This window comes from Sinocyclocheilus grahami, unplaced genomic scaffold, assembly GCF_001515645.1.
Source record: "Sinocyclocheilus grahami isolate Dianchi unplaced genomic scaffold, SAMN03320097.WGS_v1.1 scaffold1196.1, whole genome shotgun sequence".
NCBI classification, from domain to species: Eukaryota; Metazoa; Chordata; class Actinopteri; order Cypriniformes; family Cyprinidae; genus Sinocyclocheilus; species Sinocyclocheilus grahami.
This window is the reverse complement of record NW_015506375.1, coordinates 117898-139047: the sequence shown is the minus strand read 5'-3', so window position 1 is coordinate 139047 and position 21150 is coordinate 117898. Positions and strand designations below refer to the sequence as shown.

General features: G+C 37.0%; 1 protein-coding gene across 1 annotated transcript in view; it reads left to right on the top strand.

Annotated features, from left to right (window-relative positions):
- The first annotated feature begins 4659 nt into the window (after positions 1 to 4659).
- The window catches only part of LOC107567908 (sodium/calcium exchanger 1-like), a 125783-nt gene continuing 109292 nt past the window's right edge, over positions 4660 to 21150 (top strand). Inside the window, exon 1 of the mRNA XM_016253694.1 lies at positions 4660 to 4698. The gene's annotated coding sequence lies outside the window, so the exon portion shown is untranslated. The remainder of the gene's footprint in view (positions 4699 to 21150) is intronic.

The window sequence follows — 21150 nt, the reverse complement described above, 5'->3', positions numbered from 1 at the left end:
AAAAAGTGATGTGACATGTGGCCAAGTATGGTGACCCATACTCGGAATTAGTGCTCTGCATTTAACCCATCCAAAGTGCACACACACAGCAGTGAACACACACACACCGTGAACACACACCCGGAGCAGTGGGCAGCCATTTATGCTGCGGCGCCCGGGGAGCAGTTGGGGGTTCGGTGCCTTGCTCAAGGGCACCTCAGTCGTGGTATTGAAGGTGGGAGAGAGTGCTGTACATTCACTCCCCCCACCTACAATCCCTGCCGGTACGAGACTCGAACCCACAACCTTTGGGTTACGAGTCTGACTCTCTTACCATTAGGCCACAACTCCCCCCCTTCATAGAATTGAGACAAAAAAACAAAAAAATCCTCTGCATTGTGTTGGTTTATTTCTCTCCCACATTGTTTGTGTGATGTGTAAAAAACCTCTGGCCGATTTTGGCATGTTTTCCCTCTCTTTTGGAGAGGAGTGTGCTGCTTTTTGCTTTCACCCAAAAATAATTATTTACTCAATCCTCATATTGTTCCAAAACTGTATTACTCACTTGCTTCTGCATGAACTCACAAGATGATGTTTTAGTCCATACATAAAACATACAGATGTTTTTGTACCCCATTGACTTTTATTGTATGGACAATAACATTCTTCAAAAATTCAAAGTTTGTGGTATGCAGAACAAAGAAAGCCATACAGTTTTGGAACGACATGCACTTTTAAAAATAAAAGTTCTTTATTGGCGTTGATGGTTCCATGTAGAACCTTTAACATCTATTGCACCATAGGTTCTTTGGAGTAATTACATTGTTTAGCTGCACACGTGCATTTGTTGCGGCTTTAAAAGTAATCTGACTTGTTCACAGAATTTCATGCCATACTCCATACTCCATGAAACAGACAGGTTTGGAGGGAGTGTGGCAAAGAAACTGAAACCGTTCGCCTTATTTTAAGTCAGTGTATGATTTTAAAACTGATATTTATATATATATACACAAAACTGATATCATAAAATTAAGTTGAAATGTAGGACATTTTAAACAAGTCAAAAGTCTCAGGATTGTGGGATATCAAAGGCAGCGAAGGATACATCTATGCTGCCTTCAAAACTCGGCCAGATGAAGGTATTTTAGGAGGCAGGAATTGAATCTAACACTAGATTTGAACGTGCCTTTATGCATACCTACCTTGAAATGTATCCTCCGAAAGCAGCCATGGCAGAGACAGACATGTTTTTACAGCGCTGTGCATTAAAACCAATCATACATGATTCTGTTGAGCTTATGAATGCAATGACCAATCAGAGGCATTCAGATGAGTCATCGCTGAAACGTCTGTGTTTGGTTCAGTGTGTGCGCTTGCTGACTGAATTCTGCTCTTTGGTGAATTCTCTCATCGTAAAAAAAACAAAGTGCAGATGTGCGTACGATGTAAATAAGACATTCATTTCAAAGTGTAAACAGCTTCAGAGATTTTAATGGGAGTTTTTGAGAGTCAGGGGTAACTGAAGTCAGTGAAATGTTCTTCGCTCTCTTTCTGTACAATTCAAGTAGTGACTTGCAATGTTTTTTTTATGAAATTCACATTAAATACAATGTCAGTTGTATTAAAATATTGTATGGGTTATATCTATAAAAAGGTAGGTTTTTATGCATAGTATAGATTACACTTAGGTTACTTTGCCCATCGTCCAAGTACATTTACTTGAGTATTGTACTTAAGTACACTTTTTGAGTATCTGTACTTTACTTGAGTATTATATTTTCTGGAAACTTTTGACTTTAAATGGATAGTTCACCCAAACATTCTGTCATTAATTACTCACCCTCATGTCGTTCTAAACCCATAAGACCATCTACGAAACACAAATTAACATAGTTGTGATGACTTCTGAGAGCTCTCTGATCCTCCCATAGACAGCAATGTAATTACCACGATCAAGGTCCAGAAACGTAGCAAGGAGATCGGTAAAATAATCCATGTGACATCAATGGTTCAACTGTAATTTTACGAAGCTACGAGATTACTTTTTCTACGCAAAGAAAACAAAAATAAAGTGAAGTGACGTGACATGTGGCCAAGTATGGTGACCCATACTCGGAATTAGTGCTCTGCATTTAACCCATCCAAAGTGCACACACACAGCAGTGAACACACACAAACCGTGAACACACACCCGGAGCAGTGGGCAGCCATTTATGCTGCGGCGCCCGGGGAGCAGTTGGGGGTTCGGTGCCTTGCTCAAGGGCACCTCAGTCGTGGTATTGAAGGTGGGAGAGAGTGCTGTACATTCACTCCCCCCACCTACAATCCCTGCCGGTACGAGACTCGAACCCACAACCTTTGGGTTACGAGTCTGACTCGCTTACCATTAGGCCACAACTCCCCCCCTTCATAGAATTGAGACAAAAAAACAAAAAAAATCCTCTGCATTGTGTTGGTTTATTTCTCTCCCACATTGTTTGTGTGATGTGTAAAAAACCTCTGGCCGATTTTGGCATGTTTTCCCTCTCTTTTGGAGAGGAGTGTGCTGCTTTTTGCTTTCACCCAAAAATAATTATTTACTCAATCCTCATATTGTTCCAAAACCGTATTACTCACTTGCTTCTGCATGAACTCACAAGATGATGTGTTAGTCCATACATAAAACATACAGATGTTTTTGTACCCCATTGACTTTTATTGTATGGACAATAACATTATTCAAAAATTCAAAGTTTGTGGTATGCAGAACAAAGAAAGCCATACAGTTTTGGAACGACATGCACTTTTAAAAATAAAAGTTCTTTATTGGCGTTGATGGTTCCATGTAGAACCTTTAACATCTATTGCACCATAGGTTCTTTGGAGCGGAGAAAGGTTCTTTAGATTATTAAAATGTTTTCACAATAAAAAAAATGGTTCTTTTAAGAACTATTAACTGAAAGGTTCTTTTGGGAACCTTAAATGTTTTTTTTCCTATGGCATCTCAGTGAAAACCCCCCTTTGGAACCTTCCTTTTTTAAGAGTGTATGGGTGAGTAAATGATGAAGAATTTTTATTTTTGGATCATCTATCCTTTTAACATATAAGCAAATATAACAGATGGTCAGTTTGACAAACAAGATGCATTTGACAGACCTGCACTCATATGACACAATATCCTCACTAGGGAAATCAATTATGGCTATAATTTTGTTTGTTATATAATTATACTGCATCAAAACAGACTGTAAGCAAATGATACTCCTGCAGCTTGCATTTCAAATCAATCCCGTCCATTTTCACTTCAGTTGATGGCATGAAATAGTCTGAAATATCTATTTTTAAGCCTGAATCATATAGTATGTCATTAGCAATGCATGTGGTGTATACATCATGTGATCATTAGTGCCACATATATCATGTCTGCTAAAGGCTTGATTTAGTTTTGTTCCCACAATTCGTAGTCTAGTATGGCTGATGCTGTCTAGTTGTAAACTGCTATGTGTTCTCCTCTTGGTTTCACTGGCGTTATTTCTTTTCCCCTAATGCCTGGAACCATTACTCACAGCTTGAGCTAATCTTAATGTTTCTGGCGAACTGAAAATAATCCCACTCTTGCTAAAGGCGGAATTCAGAAAGTGGTTTGTTTCCGCTGCTATCTCAGTGAAAACCCCCCTTTGGAACCTTCCTTTTTTAAGAGTGTATGGGTGAGTAAATGATAAAGAATTTTTATTTTTGGATCATCTATCCTTTTAACATATAAGCAAATATAACAGATGGTCAGTTTGACAAACAAGATGCATTTGACAGACCTGCACTCATATGACACAATATCCTCACTAGGGAAATCAATTATAGCTATAATTTTGTTTGTTATATAATTATACTGCATCAAAACAGACTGTAAGCAAATGATACTCCTGCAGCTTGCATTTCAAATCAATCCCGTCCATTTTCACTTCAGTTGATGGCATGAAATAGTCTGAAATATCTATTTTTAAGCCTGAATCATATAGTATGTCATTAGCAATGCATGTGGTGTATACATCATGTGATCATTAGTGCCACATATATCATGTCTGCTAAAGGCTTGATTTAGTTTTGTTCCCACAATTCGTAGTCTAGTATGGCTGATGCTGTCTAGTTGTAAACTGCTATGTGTTCTCCTCTTGGTTTCACTGGCGTTATTTCTTTTCCCCTAATGCCTGGAACCATTACTCACAGCTTGAGCTAATCTTAATGTTTCTGGCGAACTGAAAATAATCCCACTCTTGCTAAAGGCTCCTTCTTTCATTATGTGGCGTGTCAGAATATTTGTACATCCTCTTGCTCTGAAAGCTCCGGAAGACATGAATTATGTCGACCAAGATTTAGAAACCCAATTTTGTTACAAGCATGAGTTTCCATAGGATTGTAAAGCCAGCAAGCCTGTCCAGGGAGCTTCATGTGTGGCATAAGAATTAACTGTTTACAACATCCAGAAAATTGGAGGTTTAAACCTTTTTTGTGCAGGCTTAAAGTTCTGTTTCTAAATCTGAGGTTCTTTCAGTGCACTTCTTGTTGCCTCCACTTGCAGCTCATCCACCATTATTAACGCAGAGCCAGGGGGCCAGCACTAAAGCCTTCATATTTCACCCCTAGTCCACAGCTCGCCTGCCCTTACAAATTGTTTGCACTGTAAAATTCAGCCAGGCGAACCATTACAATATCTTGCCCTTCTCGAGTCTCTGCACAATTGAGGTAAGCAAGCTCTGTCAAGCCATGTTATAGATAATATAAATATGGAGCCTTATTATGAGATATTTTTGCCTGCTTTCCTCAGCCCTATTAGAGTCTTTTGAGCTTTTACTCAGTGCAAATTATTTGTTTGCGTAAAGATCTATACTAAAATGTAGTCAGCTACTTTCTGTCTATACAGGAAGCTGCTGCCCTGTTTTCACCTGGTATTAAAGGGGTCATGAACTGCCTCTGTTTTTTATTTTGTATTGTTCTCTGCTCCGTTTGAATAAGTGTGGCAGATTGTAGACTCGGAAGTAAACGTCCACTGCTATGATTGGCACACTTGTGTATGTTTAACAGTCCGTGTCCTTCACAGATGGGCGCTGCTGTGATTTAGGTTAAAAATGCATAAATACTCATATCAAACGATCCGTTTAACAGACAAAGCAACAGTGATCATGTAATAAAAACAGTTACTTACACGTGTGTTGCGACATTACTGTCAGATCCAATATAGCCTAGTCGGCACAGCATCGTCTTTTAGTTTCAATCTTTTTGAAAATCTCGTGTCGAATTGTGCCTTGTTTGTAAACGAATCCATGGTAAAATGAAGTGAACGAAAAAAGACTTCTTACTAACACGGTCTGAAACTTCATTAAAAATAACATTTCTCCACTCTTTCCTAATGTGTGGATCATAAGGAAGGCGATGCAAAGACTGTTTTTATCACAACTTGGCATTGTACAGTGTCTTGTTGTCTTCAGAGCATCTTTATTGTTTGGTTTCTGCGTAGACCTGTGTTCGCTTGTAAATACTACATGCGTGAATCGGTGGGCGGGGCTAAAAAGGCAGCGATGTAGAAGCAGGCGTTGATCTTCTTCTGCCGAGGTAGAGTTTAGCCACACTGTTACATCATAGAGTTGTACATTCCACAAACTGTCGTTTTGGCAGACTGGATTCAATGTAAGCTGTTTTTAGACTAATGAGAAGGTGTTGCATTCTGAAACTTACAGGATGTTTTTATAGTACAGTGACCTCTTATATATCAAAAGATCAAGGGAATTTTGGTTTCTGCAGTTCATGAGCCCTTTAAGGGTCTAAAATGTTGAGCTCATCCACTTTACACCACTTCCAGAAGTAGTCGAAAATGCATTCAACCAGACTGCTTTCATCGACACTCGTTTGGTCAAATCCATTTGTACAGACACAAAAGACTGCATGCTACTGACATAATATGCAATCATTGTGAGATGCAATGTGAGAAACTTGCACCAAACTCAAAACACACAGTTTTCTTAATCTTTTCTTTGCTTGAGTGCAAGTAAATGTAATGTATTCAGGCAAATAATTGCATGCAATTCAATGAAAATGTATTATTGTTCAAATTTATGCTAAATGAAATTAGTTGAACAAAACTGGTTTTGTTTGACCCACTTAAGTACATTTTTGTATAATTATATAATTCTCTTTTAAAAAGGTTAACGTGTTGAATGTACACTGTAAAAAGTGGTAACGAAATTGTTACCTTTAAGAGCCACTTTTACCTCATTTAACCCATAATTATTTTGTTAGTGTAAATTAATGTATTTAGGTTGATTGAGTGATGCTAAATAATATTTTGAATAAAACTAGTTAATTAAATGTTATCATTTTTCTAAGTGTACTGATGAGCGTTTATAGTAAACTAAAACTTCGATGTAATTAAAGTAAAAATAAAAATGATTATCAAGTTGTTTACATGTGCTTTTAAATTTTAGTCAAGACATCAAAGTATACATCTTTAAAGCATGACAAAAGATTATTAAAAAATAAAGATTTTAAATGTACTTTAATTTAATTTAAATAATGTTTTTAAAGTGTACTTAATGTGTTAAGAAGCATAGTCATGAAGATATTTTCCTTTTAAGTACACTTAATTTTTGTTTCATTATTTTAAATGAACTGCATTTTTTAAAATAATCTTTTAAGATCTGAGCACACTTCTGTTTCACAAGGTTTGAGTTACACTTATTTATAATGAACATTTCGGTTGACATCTTGGATTATTTTCACTGAGCCCTGCCTGGAATTGTCTTCTCTGGAAACTATGCATGTGATGCTGCCTTAGAATTTGGCTAAACTGAGGTATCTTAGGAGGCAGCATGATTAAGATGACTATCTTAAGGAACAACCTTCACATGCATATGATGCCTTAAATTGCTTCCTCTGCAGGCATCTCACTAAGGTTTGGAACAGTGCTTATGTGTTATTTGGCCATATGGCAGGTTGATTATGGAGAGTTCAGAATTGAATGGCCCTTCCCTGTACAACGAATGCAAAATTGGTTCCTTTTGCTATTCAGGAGTGTCTCTTCATAGTAGGTTTCATGCCATGATAAAAAAAAATGTCTGAAGACCCCACAGAAATTGTTGATGCTGAAAAAGATATGAAGTGTAAAATATTGCTAAGAACCTGTGGCCATGTAGAAAATGTGTACCTGAAGATAACAGAATACCAATTCCCTGTCCAAGTAAAATGACTACAACAACAATCCTCAAAGCGTTTGAAAAGAACAGTATGGCAAGAATGAATGAGTATACACTCACCTTTCTGCATAAGGCACAAAGAGGTGACCTGGGGGAAAAAATCAAGGAGGAAATCACAGCTCTCCAAAAGAATATTCTCGTCTGTCTCAAATTGTTGATGCCAAAATGTTTGGCAAAAGCAAAATACGGGGTTCCAACAAAAAAGCACCTCATCCCAGTCACGTAGCATATCCTGGCTGTACCAAATGGGACTTGTAGCTTTCAGGAGGACACTGATTTCTGGATTTCACCACTAGTTATTTACCAAGGAATAACAGGGAGTCTGTTCATGGTTAGAAGCTTGAACCACAGATAGTAGTTTAGGTATATATACGGTTTAAATTGAAGCTGAAGTGTAACATTTCTATACTACTAATTGAATCAAAACTGCAAAACAAAAAAACTTTATATAACTTAAATAACATTTCAAAGAACTTTCAAATACTTCCATTGTTCTAAACTGGTAAACTAAATGTGTAGAGTAACACTTTACCTTAGGGAGCAATTTTCACTATTAACTAGTTGCTTATTAGCATGCATATATTACTGACTGTTTATTAGTACTTATTAGTACTTATATAAAGCACATATTAATGCCTGACCATATATTATATCCCTTAATCCTGCTCCATACCTAAATCTAACAACTAACTATTATGCAGCAAATTATGAGTTTATTGAAGCAAAGGTCAATAATTTGTCAGTAGCAAAAGTCAATTGTTTATAGTTTGTTAATAGTGAGAACTAGTCCCTAAACTAAAGTGGGGACATGTAGGTTTATATTAATTTAAAAAGTAAGTGTGTTTTATATTTATTATATATTTCATTTTTATTAAACTATCCATTTATCTCTTTCACATTATATAAATAAAATTATTTTTAAATAATGCTTTTGCACCACTGTAGTCAGTTGAATCATGTTTATATATTCTCTGCCCTGCAAATCTGAAATTGGATAATTTAATTAATACGATCAGCCTTATGCAACCCAAGACCTCCATCAGCTTTAATAATTGCTGTTTGTAAGTGTCTCTGCTAATGTAGCCAGATAATTCTGAATGTGGGGGAAAATGCCTTTGATCTATACCTCTTTGTTTTCAAGGTGCCAGCCCTCATGCAGGAACTTCCATTTAGATTTAATATCAGCGTGCTGTTTTGCTTCTAGCATTTTTGACGCAGGGAATGGGGTTGTAGGGTGTCTACTGAGACACTGGTGATAGCTCCTCTGGGTTTCAGCAATTGATTTGCCTTTTGTAGTTGCTTCATGAGGCTTATGTTCTCTCTTCCTTTCTCTCCTGCTTCTGCTTTCCCCCTCTGTCCTTCCGTCCTACTCAGGGGCATAGCCATCATTTCAGAAGTGAGGGGGACAGAAATGTTATATATATATATATATATATATAAAAACATTACAATAACATTTCTGTAATCTATATAACCTACAAGCAACGGTTTTTGAACAGTAAGATTTTTAATGTTTTATAAAGAAGTCTCTTCTGCTCACCAAGCCTGCATTTATTTGATCCAAAATACAGCAAAAGCAGTAATGTTGTGAAATATTTTTTCTATTTAAAATAACTGCTTTCTATTTGAATATATTTTAAAATGATTCCTGTGATGGCAAAGCTGAATTTTCAGCATCATTACTCCAGTCTTCAGTGTCACATGATCTTCAGAAATCATTCTAATATGCTGATTTGCTGCTAAAGAAACCTTTTTTAATTATTATTATTCATGTTTTTTGAGCAGCAAATCAGAATGATTTCTGAAGGATAGTGTTACTGGAGTAATGATGCAAAAAAATACAGCTTTGAAATCACTATAAATTACATTTTAAAATAGATTCAAATAGAAAACAGTTATTTGAAATAGCCTAGTATAAATATTTCAATATTTTACTGTTTTGCTGTACTTTGGATCAAATAAATGCAGGCTTGGTGAACAGAAGATACTTCTTTAAAAAACATTAAAAATCTTACTGTTCAAAAACTTTTGACTGGCAGTGTAGCCTGTAGTCAACTTTAATTTTTCTGTAATTTCTAGCTTTTTAATTGGGTTATAAATCAGATAACTGCTGGACAATAACCAATAATAATGATTTGCTTATATACTACAAACACTTTTTTATCACATAATAAGGCAGAATAGTTTCAGTACTGTTAGCACTGCATTGTTCATATACTTTATTTATTACCTGGAGATGACTTGACAAACACAAATAAACCATATTGTCGCAATCGTATGTTTAAAGTCTTCATGCTTCCAAACGTTTCTGTTTTCATTCAGCGATAGCTGGACGCTTTTGTCCATATTAGGAATTTCCTCATACGACTTTCTGCGCTAGAGCGGCCTCCGGCTTCGAGTATGAATGAAACACACACTGCACGGAGTGTTTAGTGCTCCACGATGTTCATCTCGGCTTATTCTGGGTCCGAATAAAACATGAGATCATGCACAGACTATCCTGTCTCTTTGAATTTAAATCTATATTTATTCACACTGGCTCTTGAAAACCTCTATGCGAACACACTTGCCCGAAAAAGTGCGGGGGACGAATTTACGTGATATTAAAAGTGGGGGGGACACATCCCCCACGTCCCCCGCGTAATCTACGCCCCTGGTCCTACTCCTTCCCTCCTTCTGTTTATAATCAGGATTCTGAATTCTTATTTCATTTCATACAACACAGCACGTTTGCTGTGTGAGATCCTATGTTAGAACAGTTTAGTTTGCAGGTACGCATATTACAAACTATTACTACACAATATGCTTGGTGATATGCAACAATGGCAAACTGTAATAAGATCTGGTGCTCTATAGTCACTGTCCAGGGTGCTGAATCCACGTTAAAGGGATAGTTCACCCAAAATGTTTCACCCTCATGTCGTTCTAAATCCGTATGACCTTCGTTCATCTTAGGAACACAAATAAAGATATTTTTGATGCATTCTGAGAGTTCTCTGACCCTCCCATTGACAGCAATGTAATTAACATGATCAACATCCAGAAATGTAGCAAGGAGATACGTAGGTAAAATAATCCATGTGACATCAGGGGTTTAACCGCAATTTTACGAAGCTACGAGAATACTTTTTGTATGCAAAGAAAACAAAAATAACTACTTTATTCAACAATTCATCTCTTCTGCACCATTTTGGAGAGTATCCACTGAATGTAAAGCGCATATGCTGTTCTGTGTCAGCTGCGCCACGCAGATATGCTGTTTTCGTTCAGATCAAAGTGTAAACAACGTAAACAGCGTATCCGCGTGGCGCAGCTGACACAGAACAGCATATGCGCTTTATTCAACAATTCATCTCTTCTGCACCATTTTGGAGAGTATCCACTGAACGTAAAGCGCATATGCTGTTCTGTGTCAGCTGCGCCACGCAGATATGCTGTTTTCGTTCAGATCAAAGTGTAAACAACGTTTATTATTGTGATGTTTTATCAGCTGTTTTTATCAACTCTCATTCTGACGGCATTCATTCACTTGCAGAGGATCCATTGGTGAGAAAGTGATGTAATGCTAAATATAGGTCTTGATGTAATGCTTACAAATCTGTTCTGATGAAGAAACAAACTCATTTACTTGGATGGCCTGAGGGTGAGTAAATTTTCAAGAAATTTTCATGTTTTTGATGAACTGTCTCTTTACCCTGAAACAATTCTTAATTCTTGCAGATTTCCAGACATTATTGTTTGGATATGTTCTTCTGTACTGAAGGTTGTCTAAGGTGATTCAGCCTCAAAGCTTTGTTGGGCTCTGTATAACTGTTGCAATAGGCTGACGTGGGATGAATTTGAATGATAGATAAATTCCTCATATGAGACACGTCAGTCAAAATACTGGCTGCAGACCTGTGATTTTACACTGGGTCGTGGGAACATGGGAACTGAGGAGCCCATTGATTCCCACCTCCAGATTAATGAGTGCAAATGAAATCTAAATTCTTCAAATCCACCATTGTGTCAGACTTTGCAGAATTAGCGCTGTGAAATTGTTTCCTATCACTTAATTTTCATTCTGTCCTCTTCTCTATCCCCATGATGGCATGCTAAAGGTTTCTAGATGGAATACAGGGCTTTTTGAGCTCCCCTGTCTATTCCATAGCATGAATGTAAATTAAGAGGTGGAACATGTTGACGGACTTTCCACCCGTTCACCTTTCCTCTGTCACATTCAGTGGTGCTGGAACGATGGGAAAATGTTCACACTTGACTAGGCAACTTCAATAGTTTTTCTCACATCTCCTGATAAGTACTTTAGACAGAAGACTTCACATAACAGCAATGGACACATTCTGTCTTTTGTTGAAAAGCAACTTCTCGGACGCACCCTGTCCGGTGTAGATGTCTATTGTGCATGCTTTAGAAATTAATAAACACCACTGGTGTGAAATTAGATTCTGCAGGAAGCCAAGATGCGTCAGGTTGCATTTTCAAATACAGTTGTAATTTCATTATAAAATTACGGTAAATAAAGGTATAATTCACCCAAAAATTTCCCCATATTTACTCACCCTCAAACCATCCTAGGTGTATGACTTTCTTAAGTTATATTTAAAAAATTTCCTGGCTTTTCCAAGCTTTATAATGGCAGTGAATGGGTGTTGAGATTTTGAAGTCCAATAAAGTGCGTCCATCCATCATAAAAATGACACGGCTCTGTGGAGTTAATAAAGGCCTTCTAAAGCTAATACTGAGCTAAAGTTAATACTAAGTTACTTATATTTTAGACATAATATTGCTACATTTATTTTTGCTCCACTATTAAAAATAATTCCAAATGCAGAACTAACTGTTGCTCATCTTCAATCGATTTAATTGGGTGAATGATTCAATCATTTGCTGCTACAGGCTGTGACTGTTTTAGAAACTGCATACTCTCTGATAAGGTACTTCTTTTGATTAAGTACTTACTTTACGACCGTTAAAAAGTGTGTTTTATATAGTATGAATGTGTGTAGCGCAGTTGTAATCCAGACTTTATCTGCCATCTAACAGCATCATTTGGGATCATACAGCATCATACTGTGAATTCAGACATACTATTTCTTGCCTACTATATCGAAAGCAGCCATTTCGTTAATTAATGAATCATTGTGTTTGAACAAATCGGTTGAACAAATGATTCATTCACACTGTAACGATGTAACCTGTAGAAAGAAAATCCCCTCCACTAATGCACAGACTGACAGTCTGCCTGGAACAAACACAGACAAATGGCGTGATACAAACAGCGAAAAGTGAAAGTGAAGTGACATGTGGCCAAGTATGGTGTCCCATACTCAGAATTTGTGCTCTGCATTTAACCCATCCAAGTGAACACACATACACCCCCAGAGCAGTGGGCACCCAATGCTGGGGCACTTGAAGAGCAGTGGGGGGGTTCAGTGCCTTGCTCAAATATCTCACCTCAGTCATGGTATTGAGGGTGGAAGAGAGTGCTGGTCATTCAATCCCCCACCAACAATTCCTGACAGACCTGAGACTCGAACCTGCGACCTTCGGGTTACAAGGCAGACTCTCTAACCATTAGGCCACGACTGCCCTGTCACAATGCTGTTGGACTAAATATCACACCACCTGACCAATCAAATTTGAGAACTGTTGTATACAAAATAAATCACTACAGATGAGAAAATGCCAGTCTGTCTTAACACATGAGCAAATTCTTTCTGACACAATCCTACATAGTATCTGAAAATAGAGCCAATCGAAATGCTTCTAGCTTGGCCATGTGTGAATGAGCTCATACTGACTATAGTGATGTGTAATCGCACAATTAAACTATTACAGAAGAAGAGAAAATGAATCAGATCCAAACTGTATGAATATCAGTGTTTTCATTGAAAGATTTGGCAGCATGTTCATAATGCGTATATGTGTGAATGATTGGTTGTGAATGGAGAAGGGGTCGCTATGTGGGGGCTTGTGGGTAAACAGTTTCATCTACACTGTCACACCGTGAGACAAGCAGAGAGGGGGCCTGGGGCAAATGTCACTATGTGGAAAGGAGTTAAGACTAGAGGGGAAAAAAAGACACAGGTGTTATTTTTGGCTGGCAAATGCCATATGCTGCCAGTTGAGGGTCCACAGTAGGCGACCTTTCCAAAGTGTCCATGGTTGCAATGAGAAAGATGACAGGCACAGGAAATTGGTTTTAATGAGAATGAAACTATTCACCCAGCAGAAAATGCCATCTAACTCTGAGGCGACACACACTGGTCACACAAGACCAACTCGGGGAGGACATTAATTTGTCAATAATAGCAATAATACATGAAAACAAAAGGCAGTATGACGAAAAAATCCATCCACCATTCATTGCTTTGTTGACAGATCAGGCTCTGAGGCAGACAAACCTCATCTGGCTCACCTTAACGTTTAAAGCGTCTGCACCAAAGGGGTCGAGGTTTGGCTGGTTAGCATTGCCCAGTTAACCTCTGCTGGCAGATGCCATAACGACACCATCTGGAACCAAAACACACCCTTTCCACGGATTGGCATTTAACCTTGTGCACTCCTCATTTGATAGTCACACTCATGGTCTTCGCGGTCAAAAGTGACTTCTTCAGTAAAATCAATCTAATATATTTTTGTTCAATAATATTTTTTTTGTATTTTGAGAGAATTTTATGGTACTTATTAATATTTATGCAATTATTATGATAAATTTTTTCTATTGAAAATAGTACAAAACATTTTTTTTCTCATTTTTTAAAATTATTTTTCAGATTAAAATAGAGACTAGGCCTTTAAAATCCAATTTTTGAAGGCAGCACCTCCTGGTGAGAGCAAAAAAAAAAAAAGAAGAACCTGTAATTCCATGGTGTAACCACTAGATTCCTGTATAGGACTGTATAGAGAGGCTTGTGAGTTCCTTAGTTGTTTTTATACATAATTGTTTACTTTTATTAGGTTATGGATTTAAATGTATATTAAGGCATTCTCAAAGACTACTTTTTGTCGAGGTTTATATTTTTTGTTGTTTTAATTTTTGATTTGAAGTGTAGGTTTTTGCATTATTATTACTACATTCAAACCTGAACACAGAAAGAATTTTGTTACACAAAACATTAAAATTCTATAAAAATGTAACAAAAATGAACAAGAATGCTTTATCAGAGCTTAATCCTTCTGGGTCTGATCTGATTTTAACCTCTTATTTCAGTCTTCTGACTCATTTTGGCTATATGGTTATAGCCATACCAATTCATTTGAGTATGTATAATTCTGCATGTGTGTGATATTTTGTGTTGATTTTGCACTCTAGATGTTTTAGAGTTTCACCCCTTCATTGCTGTGCAATTTTTTTCTGCATTGTGGGGGATTTGTAGATTGTACACACAAAAATGTTCTGTATTTTCAAATTTTTTTCCCATTTCCCATTCATTTCCTATGGTTGGTCATTTTTGACCAAAGTGTGTGTGACTATTTTTTTTATGACCACTTAGCTTTTTCGAATCATGCCCTCAAATTTTGTTTGTGTTCACATACCAAGTGCCATATAAGTCACCAAGTTTCGTACCATTCTGGTGAAGCTACGATGTTTAAAAATTCAAAATGTTAAATTCTCCAGTCAGAAGTGACTGAAGAACGCACAAGGGTTAAAAGTAGCAACTAAAGCATATAAATCACAGATATTTCATCCTTTTATTTCGAGGACTCTGAAAAGTGTGAAATGGACATTTATTATTTTTTACCTGTCTGCTGCTTTTCACATAATTCACTATTAGTAGTTTTATAATTTTGTTTTAATTTTATTTATTTTGATATTTTTATTTAGTTTAGTTTACTTTAGTTTTCATTTTATCATAGTTAGTTAATTAATTTATTAATTAATGTATTTATTTATTTATTTATTTATATATAGTTTCAGTTTATTTTCTTTTAATTTTAGTTTTACTATGTTAAAGGGATAGTTCACCCAAAAATGTAAATTCTGTCATTAATTTCTCGTTCCAAACCCGTAAGACCTTTGTTCATTTTCAGAACACAAATTAAGATATTTTTTGATGAATTCTGAGAGTTCTCTGACCCTCCATAGACAGCAAGGATACTACCATGATCAAAGTCCAGAAACGTAGCAAGGACATCATTAAAATAGTCCATATGACATCAGCGGTTCAGCCGTAATTTTATGAAGCTACGAGAAAACTTTTTGTGCACAAAAAAAGAAGAAGACTTTATTCAACAATTTGTCTCCTCCGCGTTCACCCTGCCGGCATTTTGGAGAGTATCCACTGAACTATGCTGTTATGTGTCTACTGCGCCACTAGGATGCGTTGTCTACGTTGTTTACACTTTGATCTGAAAGAAAACAACATATCCGTGTGGCAGATAAATTAATAAATAAATTTTTGATCATCTATACTTTATTTTACTGAATTACTATCATGCTAGTTTTAAATATATTTAAGTTTAGTTGTCACACCAGCTCTGTTGTTCTTTTGTTTGTTTTTTTAGGATTATTTTAGTAAAAAAAAAAAATCATGTAGTTTTCGTTGACCAAAATACTACTACTTGGAACTGTGTGCCTTCTTGTGGTGCAATCAGCCAATCAGCGTTGTTGTGATGCCATTTTTCCTGCAGCACCAAAGCGATTAGTCACATGACTTTTACAGCTTGGGTGATTGGGGTAAAAATGTCTGGCTGCAGAACTGAGTGCTTACATGCAAAGATGGCGGATTGCGTATCTGTGTTGTTCTACACTAGCTGAGCAGCTGCTTCTCACATGAACTATAATGGTAAAACATGAGTTTCTCCATGTATTATAGACCTCCTTTGTCTCACCAATAACAAACTGTCACACTGTAAATCATATTTGCTTTGCACCTTTGCTTTTAACCACATATACCATTAACCAAACATCTACACTGTTCCGAGGTTCACCATCAGTCATCCTCAAACCCTTCAGAGCTCCTGCTTACTCTGCTGCAGCCCTGCTTATTATGTGTTTAAAGCACTGGATGACTCCCTGCTGGTTCAGGCCCGTCGACTTCCCTCCTGTCAAAGCCACCAGGAGAGCGATGAATGCTTTATGGAGAGCGAGAGGCTACTTGAACTACTGCGATCTGGATAAACCAGATCGTCTGTCCACCGTTATAGATTACAGAGGGCATGTGGAGCGATGTTGCATGTTTCATGAATATTGATGTGTACGGCGGACATGCGGGCGGCGTATAGAGAGAGTGCTACATGACAGTTGTTAATATGCAGGGATCTGAGGGTGGGAGAAGCTTCATGTTTTTGCAGTACACAGGAGAGGAGGCTGACCCATTTAAATGGCAGATTCGATGCGTGTGGTGCCTCACAATAGGGTGAGATAGCAAGAAAACTACTAGACTGTGTCAAGAAAAAGGCACTGATGAGATCTGTTTCCAGCGAACAAATGGAAAATTATTGCATACACTATAAAATTTGTAAAAAAAAAAAAAATTAATTGTAATATGCGGAAATGGTTGAGCTCTGGGGTTTGCATGATTATGTAAATGGTGTGTATTTTTGAGAGTATATGTGCACTTTTTGTCTTGTGTAATTGGGTTATTTTCATAATTATAGTCTTCTTTTTTTACTGAATACTGGATACTGACGTAATTTCTTTCATTAGAGCTATAAGTTCTTTGACTGCACTGCACACCCTCCCCCATCTCTGCCCTCTAGTATGAAATGAATGAAATGAAATACACTTTATTGTCCCCAAAGGGGAAATTTGTGTTGGACTCAAGGTGTTTACACTGACAAGACCATTGGATCCATAAATAACAATATACACACAATATACACATAATTCCAATACTCACCCTGAAAAAAACAATAATTTCATCATTTAACATTTTAATTGACATGGGTTTAAAAGACTTTTTAAAACGATTATACCTACACATTGGAAATCTGTACCGTCTTCCAGAAGGCAACAATTCATAATCAATTGAATTCGCAATTCATGCAATGGGTCAGCAAAAATGTTATGTGCTTCCCTAAGAACTGACTGTTCATACAGTGACTCAAGGGACAATTACTCCTTTCTCCCAATGGTCTTCATTGCTATAGAAGCTTCAAAGCTTGAGATTTCACTAAGATCTCTCTCCATCTATCTCACGTTGTGTCTTCCTCATTTTCTCTCTCTATCCTTTCTGCTCCTCTTTTTATCTGCTATTCTTCATGTTCCTCATCTCACTATGCATCAAAAGCAAAAAGCAACACGTTCACTGATTATAGAGATGTTCTAGAATGAATGAAGATGGTGTTTGGATCAGTCCACAGACTGAGCAAATGACTCAGTCAATAAATCTCGGTGTGCAGTGATGCTTACGAAGTAGCAACATTCTTAAACGGATGACTCAATGGGATTTATTTTCACTAATCTTGCTCATTCAGTGTTTATTTGAGAAACTGAACGGGCTTTCGTATACAGTTTTCCTCTTGTCGATTCCTCAAGGTATTTTTATGAAGGCTGTAAAGTAGGGCTGGGTAAAAAATATCGATATCTCAATATTAATCGATTGTCATTTTTACAGAATGATATAGATTCTTATGCTGCCTTCATGTGCTATTGGAAATGTCCTATTTCCCACATATGAAGTTATGATTATGAGCTTGTCGTATTCAAGTGCTTTAATGTCGGAAAGAATAAAATGTAGCATCCCATTGGTTGACTATCATAAACATTCACCGCACTACACATGCAGTTTGCTGACAATTCTGGAATTTCGGTCAAATACATGCTTATTTCACTGCTTATAAAACATACAATATGCTTCGAATGATTATTCATATCTAGCCTATAAATACACTATTTGAGCGACAAGACAAAGGGATGTAGTTGTTGTGAGAACAGCATTGACAGCAGCAATGGTTGTCCCCTCCACCATGTTTAAAGATTATGACCTGCCCAACTCGGAAACTCTGGTATCAAAATTATTTCAGAATTTCCCAGTAGTAAATACGATTTGAGAGGTGTTCACGTCTAATTTCCGATTAGGAAACTCGTATTTACGATAATTCCAATAGCACGCGAAGGCAGCATAAAATCCCAAGAATCGATTAGTCTAGCCTGTTTGAACGTTGAAGGGGATGGAACGTCCCATCCAATATATCGCAATAAGCATTGTGCTTTGGTACTTTTAATATGAAACAAAGTCTCAGATTTCAAATTGTGTCCATTGTATTGCAGTATTCAAAAAAGAAATGCTGTTTTGGCACTGTTTAATCTGGAGTGACAGATCGCTGTAACGCCTCAGTTCAACAGAGGCGCACGCGAACTGATCATCTCCTCCACGTTAATACCAGTTTCAGCACAAAATAAACATGACTAAACATCCGAAGGTAAGTTAAAAGAAAGAGTACAACTTTATAATCCTGTCTCATGTAATCACTCAATCAGTGTTTCAGCCGCGCAAAGACGTTATAACATCTTGTAAACAAACAATGTCACATAATGTCACATTTAGGCCTACCTCAGAAAAACATATTCGGTGACCATAAACTCATTAGTCAGATAGAAAAATAAACTGTAGAGAGGGGCATTTTGCTAAATATATGCACCATATAACATATTCATTATAAATTTTACTGTTCTTCAATGTTTAATTTATGTTTGAATAAATCCATCAATATTTTATGACAGCCACCATTGTTTATAAAACAAATTAAATAAATTCGAAGTAGAGATATTATTATGTAATTGTAACTTTATTATTTTAAAAACTTCATTAAGTGTAATTTTAACAAATCAATCAATTTTAACCTTCGATATTATAGTAATGTAATACCAACTGACTCTCATGTATATTTTACAGCATTAGTTGAGATATTTTTTCTTTTCCTTGAGAAAATTTGGCATGTACTGTACCTGATATATATCCAAAATAATCGAAATCGAACTGGTAATCAAATCACAAGCTTGTGAATGAGAATCGAATTGAATCGTGAAATTTGTGTCAAAACCCAGCATCAGACTATCTATCTATCTATCTATCTATCTATCTATCTATCTATCTATCTATCTATCTATCTATCTATCTATCTATCTATATTCTACTTCCATTTAAATTAAAATCCTACATTCCATTAGCTTAATTCCCTTAATTCCCTCCTTTAATTCAAACTTTCTTAATTAATTTTTAAATGATGCTCAACCCTACTTGATCCCTTTTTTTCATTGATATTATTGATGTTACATAATTGTACATTATTATCTTTCACACATCTGGTTATCTCCACAGAAATTATTTTTTTATGAAATCATGCCGTTGGCTAATGCGGTTATTGTCCACAGGAGTCCGTTACATCTCCTCCTTAAGATATAAGTAAGATGATGTGGGAATGCAGGATGTCCCCGTTCCACCCTCAGCCAGTCAAATGAGCACGCGCTTAATGATAAAATGTGACACCAGTGACATTAAAACATCCTTAGAAAATACAGACTTAATTTCCTGCCAATTATGACATGCCCTGTCGAGGGAGCGTGAAAGGGCCTGCAACGTAGGGGAGAAAAGGAACAGATAAAAGAGGAGAGCGTGGAAATGAAAGACTTTCACAGGCCTGATTATGGAGTCATGGGCGGTAATGATGGCGAACAAGCAGCGGTTGTGTTGTTAAACATCGAGGTGACCTGCTGCTTTTCTGTTTGTTTCCTAATTGGGTCTGGTGCACTAGTGAGGTACAGATTCCCCATGCTGGGGCGTGTGTGTGTGTGTGTGTGTTGTGATCTCTCACACCTCTCTTAAGTGCAACATGACCACCTGCCGCCACTGGCCGTAATTGATCATCATTTTTATGTCTTTGTTATGGCTGCACACTGGCAATTGCAAACTTGGCATTTTGGAGAAAGCACGTTCTTTCTTAATGTGGTTCTGTTGCTTTAAATCACACCCTGTGATCATCTGCTTGAATCCTCATTCTTGCCATCAGAAAAGACTTCATTCCAGCTGGATAAAGCCTCAGACTGCCACTGCACACTGTCTTACAGGTCTGAATGAGCAGTCATAATGCTTCTTTGAGCAGCTGTCCTCAGTGACACTGTGTTTAATATAAGCTTAGCCCTGCCGCACATCCGCTGTTACAATGTCCAGTTCTTCACTCAAACGGGAACATTTTACGGGGAGATCCCTGTAAGAAAACTATATTAAGATGGAGGGATGTCTGGTAAATATTGACTGCTGTGGAATGAGAAGGAGGAGGATGGAGGGACAAATATTGACCGATCTGTTAATAATCATCTCACACTGACAAATATAATAATGACTTTTATGGGTAAATCTCAACTGAAACAATTGTCAACAAAATGTGTTGCTCGTAAAATCACAAGGAATAAACAGGAATCATATTTTTGCTAAAGAAACAGAAGCCTGTATTTAGGACCATTAAGATGTGCACTGTGATGTCTCCAATTCTTGAAAAAAAACGTGCTCAAAAAATTAAGGGAACACTTAAATCACGTTTTTGTAAGAAGTCTCTTACTCTCACCAAGACCACATCTATTAAAAATACAGTAAAAAGAGTATTATTATGGTATTGTGAGGATAAAAGAAACTCAGATACTTTGATCTTCTGAGACAGACAATACACACACAGTGTATTAACATACAGACATCTGTTTCCGCATCTCACTGAGAGAAAATGCGGGAAAACGTCTCTCACATATGCATTGGGTTTTTCCTCATCCCCTTCCTTCCCCGCACCCATCCTTCTCTTCACCCAGCTCACTCAGAATGGTCAATAGTATAATGTTCTATATGAATGCAAATAAGATTTACAGTCATGTGTGGTATCATTTGAATAGTCTCAGGGCGAGTGGTACAATGGTCTTAATCTTACAAATGTAGACTAAAAGATAATACAGATCCTAAGAGTTAAGAGATACTTTGATTACTGTAGAGGGTCATTCCATGCAAATTACCTT